General features: G+C 44.0%; 1 long non-coding RNA gene and 1 pseudogene across 1 annotated transcript; one reads left to right on the top strand and one right to left on the bottom strand.

Annotated features, from left to right (window-relative positions):
- Positions 1-2,545: 2,545 nt before the first annotated feature.
- LOC125173896 (60S ribosomal protein L30-like) lies at positions 2,546-3,103 on the bottom strand (annotated as a pseudogene).
- A 7,627-nt stretch (positions 3,104-10,730) lies between these two features.
- Positions 10,731-14,631, top strand: LOC125173898 (uncharacterized). Its single transcript, XR_007155182.1, has 4 exons — positions 10,731-10,784; positions 13,887-13,925; positions 14,045-14,187; positions 14,464-14,631. It is a non-coding gene; the product is annotated as an uncharacterized LOC125173898 (long non-coding RNA).
- Positions 14,632-17,861: the final 3,230 nt, after the last annotated feature.

The raw sequence follows: 17,861 nt of genomic DNA, 5'->3' as shown, positions 1-17,861 counted from the left end.
CTCTGTGCTGACAGCCCAACGTGGGGCTTTTTCTCATGAACCCCAAGGTCATTACCAACAAGAGTTGAACACTTAACCAAATGATCCACCTAGGCTTCCCTTTATTTTTTGTTTTTTTTATAATCACCTCTTAGATGCATATTTTTCCATGTTTTAACAGCTCAGAAATTGAGATACTTCTTATAACCCAAACTGTCTTTGATTTGATGAAATCTAGTACTTTGTGTCACTCCCTCCCCACAGCCTAACATAATTTCTGATACACAGGAAGCACTGAACAAATGTTTGCTTGCTTATTGATTGACTAATATGTAAGTTAAGAAGAGGCTGTACAAGTTGAATTCTTCCTTCCTTCCTTCCTTCCTTCCTTCTTTCCTTCCTTTCTTAAAAGATTTTATTTTGAGGGCTCCTTGGTGGCTCAGTTGGTTAAGCATCCTACTTCAGCTTGGGTCATGATCTTACAGTTCATGAGTTTGAGCGCCACATGGGCTCTCTGCTCTCAGCACAGAGCCCACTTTGGATCCTCTGTCTCCCCCTCCCTCTGCCCCTCCCCTGTTCTCTCTCTATGTCTCAAAAATAAATAAAAACATTAAAAAAATAAATTTAAAAAGATTTTATTTTTAAGTAATCTCTATACCCAACATGGGACTCGAACTCACAGCTCCAAAATCAAGAGTCACAAGCTCCACTGACTGAGCCAGCCAGGTACTCCAAGTTGAATTATTTCTTAAATACCAACTTTGACTTGACTTCCAGAATTTATTCAAACTCTTAAGTTTCATAAGTCTTTATTCAATAAAATGTTAGGTTATTACAAAAATAGAGGAAAGGAATAAAGAAGGTGTAATAATTTACCTGCTTTTATAATGATTTTAAAATGGATTTAATAAGCATTCCTTAACAATAATAATAATTCCTTAATAAAGCATTCCTTAACAATACCTACCTTACTTTTTTTTTTAATGTTCATTTATTTATTTTGAAATGGGGGGAGGGGCACAAAGAGGAGGAAAGAGAATCCCAAGCAGGCTCCACTCCCAGCATGGAGCTCAATGTTACAACTGTGAGATCATGATCTAAGCCAAAATCAAGAGAAGGACACTTAACCAACTGAGCCACCCAGGAAGCCCCCCCTATTTTACTTTTGTGTAGAATTTGTCACCTCCCCCCCAAAAAAAACATGTAGTATTGATAGAAAAAAATGACTATTAGAATCAGAGAGGGGCACCTGTCTGGCTTAGTCCATAAAGCATGTGACTTGGTCTCAGGGTCGTGAGTTTGAGTCCCATGTTGGGCATAGAGATTACTTAAAAAAAAAAAAAAAAAAAAGACCATTCACTTGGTGGGGCACCTGGCTGACTCAGTGTTGTAAGTTTGAGCCTCAGGTGTAGAGATTACTTAAATAAATAAATAAAAATAGAGAAAGTATGTCATTTACCTAAGTTCCACAACTAAGCAGTCTTGGTTTCTTGGTTTGTAGTACTTGTTCTTTACGATGGGCTGAGTCATTCCATGGAAAGACAGATGTACCAAAACTATTCTTAAATGCAGTGCATTTTTGCAAAGTGCTTCTTAAAACTGATGGCCTTGAAGTGAAATTCTAACTGAATATGTGCTGTTGCATCCATTTCTTTCTAGCCTTCAAAAGCAGGGATAAAGGGGAAAGGGAAAAGAAGCAGCAGAGCTGAAGTATAATTGCCTAGTAGGCACCGTTCAATGAGAGAGGCAGTAAAAAGTGAAACTCCTGTTATTACATAGTAAAGAACACCTTATTTAGCTCTTGGGAAAGATTGAAGGATATTTACTGCTAAAATGCAATTTTCACTCACTTTGAAGGAATCATCACAACTGTCAACTCTTTTTCTAACTTAGAACCTTTAAGTCATTCTCATGAAATGTTTGTATTCCTTTGTCTTACCTTTTCTGCACATGCCTCCATGGCATCACTCCATTGCTTAGCTTTGATTTGACTTTCGGAGTTATTTTCTCTTCTAAACAGAAATTTCCAGGCACTCCTTAGGTTATCCCTTTCTTGCTTTTGCTTTCATTGCAATGCTGTCTTATCTGACATTCATTTTAGCCAAGATTAACTTTCTTTGCCCCGGAATATATGATTTTTGTTCACCTACAAGCTTGTTTGAAGCCAGGTGTGTCCCAGTGTAGAAGTGTCCGTTTTCCATTTCATTGAAGTTACTTCCTGGAATTACTTCTCTCTTGGGAAACGAAGGGTGGCTTTCAGTGAAGCTCACAACTCCAGAAAATAGCGAGCACTGATTTTGCAAGTTACAGTGAGGGATCTTGATAGTAGTGGTTGCCCTCCCTTATGGGGATGGCATCATATCGATGCCTTATTTCTCCCTTCCTACTCAGAGTGCTTCCAAAGTATCAGAGAAGGGACCTCTCATGACTTCCAGATATTTCGCCCTTTGATTTCTTTTTTCAATTATTTGTTTATATTTAGTTAGTTTTGCTTTCTAGCTATGTTTTACTTATTTTTTTTTAAACAAGCTCTGATCAATTTTATTAATGAAAAATTTTGCATGTTTTACTTTTCACCAGTCTGTTCTGGCATGCTTCTAATGATATCAGAATCACCTGGATCAATGATAGCCAGTGTGCATACTCCACAGTATTTTCCACGTTCTACGCCCAATTCAATACTATTGCCCCTGTAGTGATAGACACCAGTTTTGGCTAACGTGACATAATACTCTATTTCAGGTTTCTTCAAGGCTGGGCAGTTGTTGGTCAGGATGACCAGTTTCGCTTTGCCATGTCTGATCATTTTCCAAGTCCGCTTGGTACTTTCCCCTTTTCTTTCTTTCTTTTTTTAAAAATTTTTTTAAATGTTTATTTTTGAGGCAGGGAGGGGCAGAGAGAGAGGGAGACCCAGAATCTGAAGCAGGCTCCAGGTTCTGAGTCGTCAGCACAGAGCCCGACACGGGGGCTCAAACTCATGAACCATGAGATCATGACCTGAGCTGAAGTTGGAGGCTTAACTGATTGAGCCACCCAGGTGCCCCCACTTTCCCCTTTTCATAATGAGTTGGAGCCCAGAGTAGATTGACTACAGCAGCTTTTTCATCTTCATTGCAGCCACCATCTTCCCACCTTAGGTGCAGGCTGGCCCCAACCAAGTGTAGCCACCAAGATGGACAGGAGTGAGAAAAAGGTGCTATGTCTTACTTTTTAAGCTATGTTTTAGCTAACTTTTTGAGTGGGTTATTTAATCTAAGCTTAAATTATTTTGTCTATAAAATATGGATGAAAATGCCTACCAATCAGGGTTTTTGTGACATCGCTCATCTAAAAGTGGCTAGGTGGTTCATTTCATAGCTCTTTATAAAATGTCATTCAGTTCAGTACATTCCTTCACTATCTGCAACTTGAAATCATTCTAATTGCTTGCTGTGCTCTTGTCCTAAATTTTCTTGCCCTTAACTCACTTAACTTCTCCAAATTCATGTGGTCTTCTGGTAGGCTGGTCATATAATTTATTTAGACACTTTTTTTTTTAACATGGGGGTTGAATTCAAGACCCCAAGATTGAGAGTTGCATGCTCTACCAACTAAGCCAGCCAAGCACCCCTGATTTACTTGGACACTTTTGAGAGTACAAGGGGGCAGCCCCATCAATTATTATGCTAGGACAATAGGTGTAAACACATTAACCCTCTCCTGGCTATAGAAGACTGCTTCCTACCCTGGGAATTATCTTCATGTTGCCATTTCAGGACTTCATTGCTTTACTGACCTGTATAAATCTTCCCTCTGTCACTACTGCTATCAGAACTGCATGTATTTACTTTCTAAACCACCCTCCTTTACTAACTTTTCTATTTCTGTTAAAAGCTAGTCTATACTTCAGAGTTTATTTTTGACTTTCTATATTCCTTCAGAGCTCATATCCAGCCACTCGACAAAGTTAATTAGTTCAATTTTTTTAAGTTTATTTATTTATTCTGAGAGAGACAGACAGTGTGAGTGGGGGAGGGGCAGAGAGAGAGAGAGAAAGAGAGAGAATCCCAAGCAGGCTCTGCACTCCCCAGGCAGAGCCCAACGTGGGGCTCGAACTCACGAAACTGTGAGATCATCACCTGAGCTGAAACCAAGAGTCGGATGCTTAATCAACTGAGCCACCCAGGTGTCCCTGCTAGTTCAAATCTGTAAGCCTATATTGAGCATGCACTTTGTTCCAGACACCAAGTGAAGTGCTAGGGATACAAAGAGAAATAAGATAGATAGTATCTTGGTATAGTGGTGATATTAACATGGAAGTTATCAAATATGCTTGACTGATTCAAGGAAGACTTTGCAGAAAATAAAGGTGAAGCCAACCTGCCACTTACTATGTGAATGAACTAATATATATTTTATTACCTAAATTTGCTAGACACTATGCTATGCACTAGGAATACATTGATAAGCATGCTGGGTATGGCCCCTGTCCTCTTGTATAAAAGTGAGAAATGTTAGAAAGGAGAAGAATGGGCATAATATGAATGTATAAAGGGAGAACTAACCAACTCTGCTTTCAGGTAAGCTGAAACCTGAAAAGATGAATAGGGGTAGTTAGGTGAAGGGTAGAGATTGATAGGAGAGGGGAAAAGAGAAAGGTGTGGAAGAGGAGAGAGTATGATGCATTGAAGCACTGATGGGAGCCTAGCATGTCTGCAGAGGAGATAGAAGTGGGGAAGGGCACATAGAATGAAGGTGGAAGCACAGGCAGGGAGGGGTGAGAACGTATAAGACCTTAGAGACCATGTTAAGGATTTTGACTTTATCTTTGGGACAGCCATAATATAAGCATTGACAGTGATATAAACAGATTTGCCCTTTTTAAAAGGAGCTGTTGCAGTGGCTTAGATAAGAGATGGTAAAAATGGAGAAAAAGATGGTTTTCAGAATATCTAGAAAGTATAACGACAAAATTAGTAATTAATTTGTAATGAATGGTGAAGAAGGAATGGTCGGGGATGACACTCAAAGCAGCTGATACTATCATTTACTGAGTTGAGAAACACAGAGGACCAGGTGTGGGAATGAAGATGCTAAGTGAGGTGCTAGTGAAACACTCAGGTAGAGGGCTTATGTAGGCGGTTGGATATGTGGGTCTGGAGCTATAGATTTGTGAGTTGCAGGTATATCAATGGTCATAAAGCTGTGGGAATGGATCCATTTACCTTAGGAAAAAGCCAAAGTAGGAAGAGACCTGTGCATTAGAACAGAATGGGAAAAACATTCAGTGGTCACACAAAGGAAGATTTGTCAAAGATGGTCAAAAAGGAACATCGAGAGAAGAAAGAAGAAAATCAGAAATGTGTGATATCACAGAAGTTAGAGGAAGAAAGCATTTCAAACAGGGAATGGTCAAGTAAAATGAGAAATAAAAATTGATGATCTTACTGAGGCAGTTTTTTGAAGAATGGCAGGCACAAATTCTAGCTTGATGGGGTTGAGGAGTAAGAGGTAGGTAATAAAATAAAGGCAGAGTCTGTGGGTAACCCTTTCCACAAGTTTGGGAAGGAGGGGAGGGAGAAAGAGCATAAGAGCTGGAAAAGGATGTAGATGAAGGACTAAGGAGGATTTATCTTTTTTTTTTTTTATGTTTATTCACTTTTTGAGAGACAGAGACAGAATGTGAGCAAGGCAGGGGGCAGAGAGAGAGGGAGACACAGAACAGCAGCCTCCAGGCTCTGAACTGTCAGCATAGAGCCCGATGCGCGGCTTGAACTCATTAACTGTGCGATCATGTCCTGAGCTGAAGTCGGATGCTTAACCGACTGAGCCACCCAGCAACCCCCTTTTTTTCTTTTAATGAGAGATACTTGAGTATGTTTAAATGTTGAATAGAAAGGAACCATTAAAGAGGAAGAGGTTGGAAACAGGAAAGAGACAATACTAGTGCAAAGACCCCCAGTGAAAGCCAGGGCTCCAAAGCACAGGTGGAGAGTCCAGTCTTTAAAAAGAGGAGGGGCAGGGAGCCTTAGTGGCTCAGTCGGTTAGGCATCCAACTCAATTTCAGCCCTGGTCATGATCTCATGGTTGGTGAGTTCGAACCCCGCACTGGGCTGCACATTGATGGTGCAGACCCTGCTTGTGATTCTCTGTCTCCCTCTCTCTCTGCCCCTTCAGTGTGCATGCTCTCTCTCTCTCTCAAAATAAATAAATGAACTTAAAAAAAAAAAAAGGAGGAGGGGCTCTTCTTCCCTCTCTGCAACAGGAGAGAACAAGGAAAGGGAATTACAGGTGCAAGTAGGAGGTAGGAAGTGAAGTAGTTTCCCCTTGATGGCTTTTCATCTTTCAAGAACAGGTACTCAATAAATATTTATTAAATCAATGAATAAATGCAAGTAACACAAATCTGAAATCACACAGTTTCTTCTTTTCGTCCAGAAGCATTCTGTTGTCTAAAAAAGCATGGAGATGATAGTGGAGGTGAGCGGGATTAAGAGTATTTTTGGGGAGTGCTTGGGTGGCTCAGTTGGTTAAGCGTCCAACTTCGGCTCAGGTCATGACCTCGCGGTCTGTGAGTTCAAGCCCCACAATCAGGCTCTGTGCTGACAGCTCAGAGCCTGGAGCCTGCTTCAGACCTGTGTCTGCCCCTCTCCTGCTCACACTCTGTCTCTGTCTCTCAAAAATAAATAAATGTTAAAAAAAAGTTTTGGTTTTTTTTTTTAAAGAGTATTTTTGGAAAGAGCGCCTTTCAGAAGGAAAACACTGCTATATTGGATGAATTGAAAGTAAAAAGCTGCCTATCTGTTCTATACAGATTTGTTTTGTTCTATACTTTTAGTTAAAAAAATTTTTCAATCCCTAGAAGTTTCAGGCCACAAACTCAGACTCTAAGGGGAGATCATGGAACTGTCACCTACTGAGCACTTATTTGTCAAGAACTCTGGAGAGTAACTTTCATTTTACTTTTGTACTGTCTTTATGAGGTAGGTGTAATTAATACTGTCTCCATTTTAATATGGTGGAAACAGCTTCAGAGAGGATAAATATGACAAGGCCACTCAACCATTAAGTGGTAGAAACAGGATTCATACCCAAATATGCCTTCAGTTGTTCTTAACTATGGTGCTGTAGGTCCATCTCAGATTTTTTTTTAATGTTTATTTATTTTTGAGAGAGACAGAGACAGAGCATGAGTCGGGGAGGGGCAGAGAGAGAGGGAGACACAGAATCTGAAGCAAGCTCCAGGCTCTGAGCACAGAGCCTGAAACGGGGCTTGAACCCACAGACTGTGAGATCATGACCTGAGCTGAAGTCAGACACGTAACTGACTGAGCCACCCAGGTGCCCCAAGTCCATCTCAGATTTTAACTCTTACCACTATAGACACTCTTCGTGTGCCGTTATGAATAAAATGTTCCCCGACATGCTTTATTCTTGTGATATTTCCCATTCATCAAGATTCAAATCCTATCTCCTCTAATGCCCTACTTAAATCCTACTTTCTCCCAAAACACTTCAGGACACCTCAAATCCTGGTGGTTTCTCGGTGCTTTGAAATTCTACAGCGGTTTGCCTGTGTTACTCATTTGATGAGTCTTTTCTGCACTGTAGTTAAGAATATTTAACCTTTCTTAGAATTTTCTTATAGTTATGACTTAACACCACAATTCCACAAACTTCTTAGGAAGTAGGAAGTGCATCTTATGTTCTTTTTTTTCTTTTTCCTTTCTTTCTTTGCTCCTTCCTTCCCTTCTTCCTCTTTCTTTCTTTTTTTCTTTCTTTCTTTTCTTTCTTTCTTTCTTTCTTTCTTTCTTTCTTTCTTTCTTTCCTTTTTTTCTTGACATCTTTTAAAACTTCTTCCTAATACCTTGTCCATATAGTTTGTAGTCAGTTTTTGTTGCTAATGAGATGAAATGGGATTTCTGGGTCAATCTAATCATTGATATTGGTTGAATGTCTCTGAGAACTGTCTGCAACTACTTCAGAAAGTTTCTTGATGATGTCAATCTGAGAAATGGAGGATTTATTACTATTTCTGCTGTAGATTTAATTTTTATTTTTTGGTTACAAAACTGGGAATCTCAAAAAGATTATTGGTTTGTATGTGTATGTGTATATTGGGAGGGGGTTCTTTTTGAAAGGGACTGTAGAAAAGCAGGCTTTTTATTTTGTCAAGGTTTTTTTGCAGCTTACAAGTTCTCATAAAAAAAAAGTCCAAATTGGTTGAACTTGAAGTTCCCCTCCTCCTTTCTCCTTCTTCAGAGCCTTTTTCTAAACCTACTTCCCTTAAAATGACTTTTATTGATTTTCACTCAATGAGAGTTATTCTTCAGAATGAGGATGGAGGGGTCAGAGAGAGAAATTTACCCTGTGTTACCTGTGGAATAGGTGTACCTCCGTATCTAGTCTTGTTTTATTTGTTCTGTTTCCTGTATCCAGAAACCTGCACACTAGGGATCATTAGGTCCTCTGTGTCTTGGTCAGAGCTTGAGTACAGTATACTAATAGATCAATTTATGTGTTCATTCATTCAGCAAACATTTATTGAGCAGGCATGTCCTAGACATTGGAGATACTAAGATGAATAAGATGTAGTCACTGCCCTCAATGACCTCCAGATGTACATGAAGGCACCAACTTGGTGGGGGTTGGGGTCAGGGAAGGCTTCCTAAATGAGGTAACTGAATATCTTCCCTTAGGGAATCCTAACAGACTAAAGAGGTCAGCCTTGTAAAATACATATAAACATCTAATCAAATTAGCCAATTAGAAAGACATTTATTAAGAAAGGACAGTCTTTTACCAGTATGTCCTATTTCTTTTTCAATTTTTTTCCTAATATCTTTGTCTCCAGTCTTATCCCTATCCAGCCTGCATTTAAAATTGCCTCCAAAGTTATTTTTCTAAACCTTGATCTGATCATGTCATTCCTGTCGAGAATTTTTTTAAAAGTTTATTTATTTTATTTGGGGGGGGAGGGGCAGAGAGAGGGAGAGAGGCTAAGCAGGCTCTGCACCATCAGCCCATGGGGCTCAAACTCATGAACCATGAGATCATGACCTCAGCTGAAATCAAGAGTCCAAAAGAGTTGGACGCTTAACCAACTGAGTCACCCAGGTGCCCCTGTCAGGAGAATTTTTAATGGCTACTCATTCATTCATTCTATATAATCATCAATCACCTACTGTGTTGTTAAGTATTTGGGATGCAATGGTAAGCAAACAGTTCTTCTTCAAGAAGCTTATAGCCTAGACCAAGTAAGCAGACAGTTCATACAGTTTCATAGTTTCATACTAGCTTTGACAGGGTAAGCACACAATGCTGTGGGAGTATATAGAGGAGCACCTGTCTTATCTTGGGAAGTCGGGTAGTGCTTCCTGAATCTTGTGCTCAGATTTAAATCAATTCAATCTTCTAACAGATACTAGTATCTGTTGTGCTAAGTCCTATGCAAAACAACTGCTTTTAAGCAGATCTTAGTCTAGTGGAGGTGCCTGCAAACTTAATCAATAATTCCAGCACAATGTGGTAAGTGGATAGATAAATGCATTGGATGCTAGGACAACAGTGGTTGAGGAAAAGAGAGGACTGGTTGAGCCTAAGAGAGAAGTCTAAGGCCTAAGCAGGGTCTTGAAGTATGAATACAAGTTGTCTACATATTAGATCATCCGTATCCATAACAGACAAACAAAACCCTTCACAATCCATTGATCTACTTTTCCAATGCACCCTTTTATCTTCTATACCTTTGTTTTTCAAATTAGAAACAAGAACCCCTGAGTTATTTAGTGTTACACATGGGATATGAGAAAGTACTGGATAAATGTGGTGCATTTTTCTGGAGCATCAGTTTTATCAGCTGATAAATAATTGAGAACATTGTTTTATATTCAAACATAATATATTTGTGGGTTGAAGGCAAAATTCCCATGAATTTTTTCAAGATAAAACAAGATACATAAATTCCAAGCTAGTGGCAAGCCATTTCAGGCTTGCCCTTAGACACCACCCTCCACCATCACCCCTTTCTTGTGGAAAGTTTGAAATGTACTATCTGAATGTGCCAGGAACTTTCATGTCTCTGTGCCTTAGCATATGCTGTTCCCTCATCCTACTTTTCTCCCTAGGCAATTTCATGCTTCAAAGCCCAACTTAAATGTCAACCTATAATAGTCATTCTTTTTTGTTGTTGTTGTAAGTTTATTTATTTTGAGAGGGTGGGGAGGAGAGGCAGAGAAAAGAGGGAGAGACAAAGAATCCCAAGCAGGGTCTGCACTGTCAGTGCAGAGCTGGATTGCGGGGCTCGAACTCACAAACTGCAAGATCATGACCTGAGCCAAAGTCGGATGCTTAACTGACTGAGCCCCCCAGGTAGCCCCCATAATAGTTATTCTTAATATAATTTCAATGTCATCCCATATAATAGTTATTTTTTTGAACACCCACTCCTGTCTCTGCCTCCTTTCCTGGTAGCTCCAGGCAGAGTTAGCACCTCCCTCTTTTGTGTTCCCACCACCGTTTACTCAGAATTTCCATTACAGTACTGCTCACATTGTACAGCACCGCCCACTATCTGCTTCTGCATCTGTCTCTGCTGCTGAACTGTAAGCTTCTCTAGGGCAGGGATGGACTATTTTAAAATTTATCTTTGTGTCCTTAGTATCTGGCACAATAAATGTCTGTTAAATGTTGTATTTATGGACCATTCCTTATTCTGCATCACCTCTGCTCTTACTTAAAGTAATATCTCCTTTACTTCTCATTTTCAGGGAATGATGTGTTCCATGAAAGTATATTTTCCAGACAACTGAAATTTACTTCCTAAGGTATTAGAATCTGCTTTTGGTGGGAATTTATTTTTCTAAGTTTTTACATACTTGCTTGCTCTCATAAGTAAAATATACTAAGCATAATGTGTTCCCTGATGACTACCCCTGAAAGCATTAGGGTTATGCTGGTTTGGAATTTGTGACATCCTCTGGGGCCACTGATGGGATAGGGCGTTTTGCCTCCACACCGTAGAACTCCATTCCCTTCTGGTTTTTGAGTTCTTGTGCTTGCTTCTTTTATATTGGTCACCACTTCTGGCTGTGAGCATGCTTGCTCTAACCACATTGCCCTTTGCTCTTTTTATATGCTTTTTAATGGATATTAAAATTACAAAACTAATATATGGTCACTGAAACAGAAACAAACAGAAGCATTTGAAGTAAAAAGTCCCTTCTTCATTTCTGGCTCCCCCCTTCCCCCCCACCCCAGCACTCACCCACATCCACACTCCCACTCTCTGGCATAACCATTGTTGGCAGTTTAATGTAGGTCCCTACAGGCCATTTCTGTCAATATGTGTGTATACTCGGGGACATACAAAGATCCAGTCTTATTGTACGCTGTTATATGACTTGCTTTTCTTCCCACTCGACAACATACAATAGGTATCTTTGCATGTCAGTATATCCAAGTCTATCTCATCCTTTTTAATGGCTGCCCCCTTTTAATTTGACAATCTTAATCAGCTGTGAATGGGAAAGCCAAATAATCAAGCTTATTAGAATTGTACCTAAGAAAGAGTAAATCGGCTCTGAGTGAAGGCTTGAGGAATTCTCCTAGGGGTAAAATGTGTTAACTTTAGTACAAGGACTTTGTAATGTTTATTTTGGCTATTCTGGGACCCTTTTTGCTTATTTCCTGGTCCATTGTGTTTTGGATAGCTGAGGTTGCTGGACAATGACCTGTGAATTAGTGAGGTATTACATATTCAATATTGCATTATATAATTTTGCTATGATTTTGTGCACTAAATTTTTTCATTATTCCATCTAATTATTTAGTACTTACATCATAGTGCAGAGCATTGAATATGGTAGCAGTTAAAAAATGGTTGGCTTGATGATTGACATTGGGCTTTTTATCTATGTCATCTACCTGTGAGAATGTCCACTGGATTTATGAGAACTCTAGAAGCTGATCTGAGGAAGCCTTTTACTACTAATGAACATTAAAGTACTGATAGCATCTTCCTAAAAATAATAAAATCCTATTTTGTATATCTGTAAGTTCTTCCTTCTGCTATATCTACCATAGAAAGTGGCTAAATCCTGTTTTCTTTCTTTCTTTCTTTCTTTCTTTCTTTCTTTCTTTCTTTCTTTCTTTCATAATCTCTATACCCAATGTGGGGCTCAAACTTACACCACCAAGATCAAGAGTTGCATGTTCTACTGACTGAGCCAGCCAGGTGCCCCTAAATCCTTTCGATTCCACCTTTTAGATCTCACTGTAATACGTTCCCTCTTCTCCATTCACTGCTTCAGTCACTTGGTTCAGGCCCTACTAGATCCCAACTGAATTACCTGTAATAAACTTCTTAATTGGTCTTCTTGCCTCTTGTCTAACCTCCACCGTGCTCATCCAGTAACTAACTAGTGCTCTTTTTAAGAGAAATCTTACCATGTCACATCCCTGAAAAACCCTCTATGAGTTTCTCATCAGCTTTAGGATGAAGTCCACTTTCCTTAACTTAGTACACATAGTCTTTTGTGATCTGCCCCACTTGTCCTGATTATCTCTTGCTGCTCAATGCCTCATACTTCAAGTTCTAAGGAAATCAAGTGACTTATATAGTTCCTTGAACATATCACACAAGAGAATTCTCAACAAATGCTTGTTAAATGAATGGATGAAACACCTCATATAACTGGGGTGACCATTCAACCTGCTTGGCTCAGGATGGTCTCTGTTCATACCACCTATCTCAGCATAATTATTAATAGTGCCCCTTTTCACTATCAGACCTGCCTCAGACCAATAAATGACATGGTCATCCTAATTATAGCAGGCATTGAATTGTTTTCTACCTCTAGTCTCCTCTACCAGATGGTGAGCTCTGTGGGGACAGAAATTTTGTTTGTTCGTTTTACTTCTCTATCTTCATTTATTCATTCAACTAAGAGACTGCCACTGTTAGATACTGAGGATATAATGTTGAATAAAACAAAAATGGTTCTTGCCCTCAGGAAGCTTACAATCCAGCAGGAAAGAATAATCTAAATGGGAAGAATAGCACTTAATACAATAAATGCTGCTGTGAATGAATGACTAACTGTAGATTAAGATTTAGAGGTTCCTAAACAAACAACCCTAATCCCATGAATTACAGATAGAGAAATAGTCATAACCATAGAACTCTAGGTTGATCAAACCAACCGTTATAGAGTTGCTAATTAAAATTTTGAAATACAAGCCACACATGTACACCTAAACACACATGACATTTAGATGCTGCCTTAATGTTAAACATAAAAAATGACCATGGAAAAGTAGCAAGAATGAGACTTTTGAGGGGTCTGTGTTTTTAGAGAGACAGTTTGTAACCCCATGTGATTCTTTGCTTGAGTGGATTATCAGTATGTACCCTACCTGCCCCCCCTACTTTTTTTTTTTCAGATGAGAAATCTGAGGTTTCAGAAACTGAGCCACAAACAAAGGAATGATTTTTTTAAACCAGGATTAGACTTTGGTTGGGCTTTGCTTTCAGAGCTAGGACTACCTCTTATCCTGGACTTGTTAACCATGTTCCATGGGCAAACTGTAAAATGCTTTCAACCTCAGTTTCCTATTTTATATATAAAATAATGACATTGTTATCTCCAGAATTAATCTAAGGATTAAATGAGGTTATGTAAAGACATTTAGTCCCGTAACCTGGCTCTTAGAAGGCACTCAGGGAATGTTAGTTCTCCATCCATTTCCCCCTATTTATCTTTCTGTCCTTCATATTTAAAAAATGATATAAAATGATTGGAAAAAAACTGTAATATAAATACCGATAAAATTTTCCATTTTTGATTCTGGGTGCTGAACTAGGCCCTCTCCACCATCTCTAAAAGTTGCAGTTTTATTTGTATTCATTTGTTATCTTATTATTATAGGCAAAGACCCTGAGAAGCATTCCAGGAGCAAAGCAGTAGGTAAGATTTTTCTGGAAAAGCAGAGTTTATGAGGGACCCAGGATTTGGGGATCATTTAGCTGCAGTGGGTGTCAGCGTTAAAGATTTACCCACTTATTCTTGGTCACTTTTGGTTCAAGAAAGGAAGAAGAGCACCAAACCATTCATTGAGGTCTCTCGGGGCAGGATGAGGGGGAAATGTGAACAAAAGCAACAGCTCTCTTCAGTTTCCACAATGTCCGGCGACCCCAAGACTTTCGAGCTCTTTCTTGAGGGCCAGCAGGTCTGTTCTCCAGGAGTGCCCTGGGTCTGGACTCCATTTCCCAGAGTCCCTTAGTGCCCTAATGTATTCAGTGCTCAGAGTGCCTGTATGTGTGTGAGTGTGAGAGAATGTGTGCGTGTGTGTGCGTGCGTGTGTGTGTGTGTGTGTGTGTGTGTGTGTGTCTCCGAGTCCCTGGGAGAGTGGAGGCTCATTCACTGATTAGAGCCAGCGCTGAGAGGCAGCACTGCTCCTTCTCTCACACCAACCGAGTCTCTTGATCTGTACATGCAATCCCAGGCAGCTCGCGAACACAAACCCGGGGCCAGCCGCCTACTGCTGCTGCTGCCGCTGCCGCCGCCGCCGCCACCGCTGCCTCCGCCGGCTCTGCGCACCCGGGACTTTTCATGCACCACACTCACCGCCTCCTTCCCTCCGTGTCCTGAAAAGTGCGACCGTTCTCCCAAGGAATTTCTACGGCAAGTATGGAGACCAGAATGGGGTGTGGGTGTGTGCGCATACACAGAGGGGTGGGTGTGAGAGCCGCGGGTTGCTCGGGAACCTAACTTTCCGGGTCCGTTTCCTAGGGATTCGGGCGGCTCCCCCCGACAGGGGCAGGGGCTGGGACCTGGGCTGGCGCGTCTCAGATCTTCGCGACGGTGCCTCCCGGCACCGGTGCCCTGCGCACTCTGTGCGCGCTGCCTCGCTCAAACTTTCCGTCTAGAGTTTTCCTTAATGTGTTTTATTTGGGGGGTGTGAGGGGGAGGGACCAGACGCGGGAATTGAACAAGTAGGGAGGGTGAGGGGACAGCCAGGGAAGGGAGCAGGACTTCTTTTCTCTATCTTTTAATAAGCCCCGTTCGCACTTTGTTTGGGTCGATGGGGAGAATGCCCAGTCGCCGGGCTCCCCCATGTACCCCGTGGTGATTTCCGGCAGGGCCCGGCCCGGGCGGTGCTCAGTGGGGAGCCTGAGGCGGCGGGCAGGATGGAGAAGGAGAGATCCTAGGGTCCCCACCGCCCCCACACAGCACACAACCAGCCCGGTGGGGTACCCGCGCACGGCTGGGAGCGTCGGGCCCGCGGGTGCTCGGCTCACTTTTTCCCAGCGGGGGCGGGTGTGAAGGGCGTGGAGGGAGGTGGGGGTGGGGTGGGGGGAGTCGCGGCGCGCAGGAAGGAGGCAGGTGCTGGCACTGAGGTGGACCGTTCGAAACGCAACCGGTAAACTCCCTGCTCCGCCCGGCTGGACCGGCCTGGCCTTAGAGCAACCCGACCCGTGGGGGGTCTCCCGGGATTTTCGGGGTCGGGACTCTCGCCCGGCGGTTCTATGGAGCGGGGCGGGAGGACAACCTTACAGCGGCGCGTGGCTCTTTTTGAGGTTTTATTTTTATTTTAGACCTACCTTAAACTGAGTAACAATTTCTCTTCCTCCGACTTGAGAACAAAACTTTTCAGCGAGCACGCAGGTCGCTGCAGTCCTGCGGCCACCACCGCGGTGCTCGTCGGCCCCCACGGAGCGACCTTCTCCGCCCGTAGCTGGGCCCCGCCACCGCGCTCCTGAGCCTCCGGCCGGCCCCCCTCCCCAGCCTCGGGCTTTTCAGGGCTCGGCCTGGGCGTTTCGCCTTTGTGCTTTGTAAGGGAAAGCCTTTTCTTCCAGGGCACAACAAACTTGGGCGGAGAGCTTCCGTGTGGCCCCCCGGGCGAGGCCGCCCACGGTGGTGAGACTATCCGAGGGGATGCCCGGTCCGTCCTCTGCTCCACGAGCCCCTCCAAGAGCTCGAGGCCCAGGTGGACCCAGGCCGGCGAGGTCGCGCGGGAGCCCCGAAGGAGCGGGGACTCCGGCTGCCGGGAGGCAGAGGAAGAGCTCTCGTTTCCCGTTCAGAACGCGCTGCTTTTTTGGGCCCTGGCCGCGGCTCCAGCGGAGGGCCAGGGCCCGGGCCCCGAGCCGGGCGCGCGTCGCACCGGATGGGTGCTTGGGGCGGGGGCGCTCAGTGTGGGGCCCAGCCCTGCCTGGCGTGGCCGGGCCGTCCGGGATCTGTGGCCTGCGCCGCCTCCCTGCCCTGGGAGCAGCAGAGAGGGAGGACTCTGGCGCTCTCTGCCCGCGGTGCCCACCAGCCATGTCTCGCCTCTAGCCTCCGCTCTGGACTCGGCTTGAGGGGCAAAGGGGAAAGAAAGGAAAAATAAAGAGAAAAAAGGGCGGGCAGTGAGGAAGCCGCGGGGCAGGCTGGAGGGAGCAGACCGACCAGGGGTGCCCGGCCTCCTTCTCTGCGGGTCTCGGGGGTTCTTGCCGAAAATGCAAAATGAGCCCTGGGGGGAAGGCAGAAAGAGCGTCGAGTAAGAGATGCGGGCGTCTTCCGTTCCCATCCCTCCTGGCCCGCGGAAACCCGGCAGAAGTGGCGTGAGTTCACTCGCTGCGATCCGGGACGAGGTGGGGGAAGGCCGAGGACTGGGCGGCGCCGCCCCGCTGGTGACCTACGGGGCCGGAGCCGGGCGCCCAGCGAACGGGGACACACACCTGTTCTGCGAGCTGCGTCGTGTGTGGCGGCCGGACGGCAGCGGCGCGAAAGGCAGAACCCTCCCTCCCTCGCCCCAGGCCTGCAGTCCCGGAACCGGGAGGGCCTGGCTGCCCCGCATTTACTGGAGCGCCAGAATCCATGAGCCCGGTGGCTGTCCGCCGAAGCGGTGGCGCGCGGCGATGAGACCCGGGTGACCGCGGGGCGGGGTTGTTCTGGGGCACGAGGTCCTTGCACTTTGATCGAAGGCAGCCTGCCCCCAGCTCCTGTCCCGCGGGCCTTGCCGGGCTGTGGACCAGGGCCCCTCGCACTTGTCCGTTCTTCCCTGGCCGGCGCCCTCGTTCCCCAAAGTTACAAGCAGCTTGTTCCGTGAAGAGGTTGTTGGGACCTAAAGTATTCTTTGTGCAATGGCAGCCGAGAGCTGGAGGGAGAGGTCTGGCCAGGGAGTGGTGGGCTCAGCTCCGTGTTGGCCCCAAGTTTTTGTAGGTTTCGCCTTCACCTCTTCTTCTTCCGTTTTCCCTAAAAGAGTTGGTTTTCCCCGGTTAAGACTCCTACCGGCTGAATTCTGCACCCGCTCAACTGAGCTGGCAGCCTCGTAGCCCCGCACTCTTCCACAGACCGGGCTGTTTCGGATTCTCACCCGTTGGCCAAGCCGGGCCTGGGTCGGGGTCCAAATCTGGGACCGATACCCGGCCACGTCTGAATCGCAGGCGTTGGCCCCAGCCGGTGGAATCGTGTTAAGCTTATGCTTCCTGAGCTCTTGCATATGGTGGTAAAATTTCTGTTAGAGCGGTGTTTCCAAATACCCCCTGGGCATTTGGTGTGCGGGAATTCTCTTCAAGCGGAGAAGTCTGTGAACTTAAAAAAAAAAAATTCTTTCCTGAGTTCTTCACAACCCCCCACTACCCTGGCCCCATTTCCCATTGTTCTTTGCTTTTTAAGTTGCCTGTTAATTTTTTAAAAGTTTATTTATGCAAAGGAAAAATATCGTTTAATTTGTTCTATTATTTTAATTCCTGGCTTTTGGAAACGGTTCAGAGACCACAAAAATGTCACCTGTTGTAATAAGCAGGGGAGTGTTGTGTGTGCGTTTTAATTGCCAGCAGAGTCGTAGTTTGGTGGGCGTTCAGAGCTAGGGCTCCGGGAAAGAGGCTTTGCAGCTTTTCTTTGTGGCAGTCATTTGCAAGT

This window comes from Prionailurus viverrinus, chromosome C1 (genome assembly GCF_022837055.1).
Source record: "Prionailurus viverrinus isolate Anna chromosome C1, UM_Priviv_1.0, whole genome shotgun sequence".
NCBI lineage: Eukaryota > Metazoa > Chordata > Mammalia > Carnivora > Felidae > Prionailurus > Prionailurus viverrinus.
Note: the sequence above shows the minus strand (reverse complement) of the source record. Positions and strands in the feature narration are given on the sequence as shown.